The sequence below is a fragment of the Ornithodoros turicata genome, chromosome 3, assembly GCF_037126465.1.
Source record: "Ornithodoros turicata isolate Travis chromosome 3, ASM3712646v1, whole genome shotgun sequence".
NCBI lineage: Eukaryota > Metazoa > Arthropoda > Arachnida > Ixodida > Argasidae > Ornithodoros > Ornithodoros turicata.
This window is the reverse complement of record NC_088203.1, coordinates 67,025,495-67,028,434: the sequence shown is the minus strand read 5'-3', so window position 1 is coordinate 67,028,434 and position 2,940 is coordinate 67,025,495.

Genomic DNA, 2,940 nt, shown 5'->3' with positions numbered 1-2,940 from the left:
GTTTGTTCTACTCTTGGTTTAACACAACTAATTTCTGAACCTACACGTACTTCGTCCTCAAGTGCATCAATTCTCGACTTGATACTTGTTAATGACCCTTCTATCACCGGACCAATATCATTCCCATTGCATATTAGTGACCACAAAGCTATTCATCTGCCGCTTCGCTTATGCGCTCCTATTAGACAAGCCGCTCGTAAAACAATAAGGCTCTATGACAGGGCTGACTTTGTGGCAATAAACCACGAGCTACTTTCTTACTTTCCATCATTCATGGTCGGTGGTGGTGAACGTTCTGTTGAGGAAAATTGGATCCTCTTTCGAAATAAACTTAATGAGCTGATTGACAGACACGTCCCATCAGTTGTAATAAAACCATCTACGTGCGCTCCTTGGTATTCAAATGACCTAAGGAAGCTCCGCAATAAGAAAAAGCGCCTCTACCGGCAAGCCAGACGAACTGGTACTGAGTCCGCGTACTCAAAATATCACGAGTGTTCGACCGAGTACATAAGGGCTATTCGCCATGCAAAGCGCAAGTTTTATTCCACGGAGCTTACCTCTATGTTATCTAATAACCCTCGCAAATTTTGGAAAATTATTAATCCACCGGCGCGTGATCCCATCCGCCTGACTAACCCCGACGGATCAGCAATGTGTGACGCCGACTGTGCGACTGTCTTTAACGAAGCTTTTGTCAGTGTGTTTACGCATGACGACCGTCAAAGTTTCCCCCGTGCTCTCACATCCACCGGCGCTTTCACTCCTATGCCCAAAATTGTGGTCTCCCAGCCCGGGATACTTCAGGTAATTGAGAACATGAAATTATCACACTCTTGTGGACTTGATTCCATCAACTCTAAGGTACTTAAAAATACCAAAGAACCCTCGTCCATGTTCCTGACCTTCATCTTCACGCAATCACTTGAACAGGGGCACGTGCCCCACGACTGGCGACAGGGCAAGGTCGTCCCCTTTTTCAAAGGCGGCGATACGGCATCTCCCCTCAATTATCGTCCCATTTCCCTAACTAGTATTCCGTGCAAAATTATCGAACACGTAATTTACTCAGCTATCTCGTCTCACCTCGAAGGCAACAATTTCCTTTTTGCTCAACAACATGGTTTTCGTAAGGGCTTTTCATGCGAAACACAGCTCTCCCTATTCACCTGTGATATCCTCTCCAATATGGATCGCGGAGTCCAAACAGATGCAGTCTTTCTTGATTTTAAAAAAGCATTTTATTCTGTGTCACATTCAGGTCTTGTACACAAACTTTCGCTCCTTAACCTACATTCCGACGTCTTTAACTGGATCGTGAGTTACCTTTCTAACAGAGCTCAAACAACCATTGTAAACAACTCCTCTTTGGCCTTCCTCCCTGTTTCTTCAGGTGTACCCCAAGGTTCTGTTCTTGGTCCTCTTCTATTCCTTATATTTATAAATGACCTGCCGCACTCCATCTCATCCTGCATCAGGCTCTTCGCCGATGACTGCGTATTATACCGTGCTATTAAATCCCGTTCAGATCAAATAACCCTTCAGCAAGACCTTGCGTCAATTTCCAACTGGTGTTCCTTTTGGCGTCTTCCCTTAAATGCTTCCAAGTGCTGCCATGTTTCATTTTCTCGCTCTAGGTCCCCCCTCACCTATCAATACCACATTGACGAGTCGGTTGTCAACACTTCTGATAGCTACAGGTATTTAGGGCTTCATTTCTCATCAAATCTTTCCTGGTCAGACCACGTTCATACCATTGTAAGGGATGCAAATCGTAAACTTGGCTTCATACGTCGTAACCTTAGGCCTGCTCCCCCGGACGTCAAACGTATTGCTTACCTAACCCTAATTAGGCCCAAATTAGAGTATGCCTGCAGCATATGGGATCCCTACCAATCAACTCTTACGGATCTTCTCGAGTCCATTCAAAATCGTGCAACCCGTTTTATTTTGTCCAACTACTCATATCCGTCTAGTATTACCTTGTTAAAGTCATCCATCGATCTTCCCCCTCTTGCACTCCGTAGAAGATACTTTTGTTTGTGTCTCTTTCACAAGTTTTACATCAATCAAGCCATCCGACCCTCTTTCATTGCACCAGCACACTACATCTCCGCCCGGACTGATCACACATGCAAAGTTGAGCATATCCATTGTCGTTCATCCCAGTTTCTCAATTCCTTCTTTCCACATGCTATTGACATTTGGAATGACCTTCCCCAATCCATTGCCACCATCTCTGATGTTTCTGCATTTCGCAGACAGTTGTGTTCTTTTTTTGAATTATAAAGTGTGTCTCATTTACTTGTATTATTTTGTTTGTGTGTTACTTCACATATGTAACCTCGCGTACTAGTTATATTAATATATTCATTATGTTATAGTGCTTGTTGTATTATTAGTTCACACCCCCCTCATGTAACGCCCCTCGCGGGCATTTGAGGTATTCACATAAATAAAAAAATATATATATATCGGTATCGTCCTCGGTACGCATCGAACCCGCGGTCTCGATTTTATAAGCCCAGCACGCTGCCGACTGAACTGCCGACTGCCTACCCACTGCCACACGAAGGTTGGCCGCACTGACCGTGGGAGTCCAACATGGATTGAATTGAATTTTAAAGGAAAATAATACGTAGCTTGTGGTTCCACTAATGTGGAGTCGGCTACTTCGGAACGCTTACAGCTGACAGCGCAACGACAACTACGGCTTGGCGGTGTTAATGATGAAGTGACAAGAAGAACAGAAACGCGAAATAAAGGGTGGGATACAATAATGCAGGCGCGCGCGCGATTACTATGCCGTGACCGCTAAGCTCCAGCAAGTTCGTGATGGCGCAGTCAGCACCTTGCCATGTCTTACATTGCATTAGCTCTTGAAATTCGATTATGTAATCAAGTCTGGGTGACTAAAGTAATTTGCTAGCACTGTGGAGT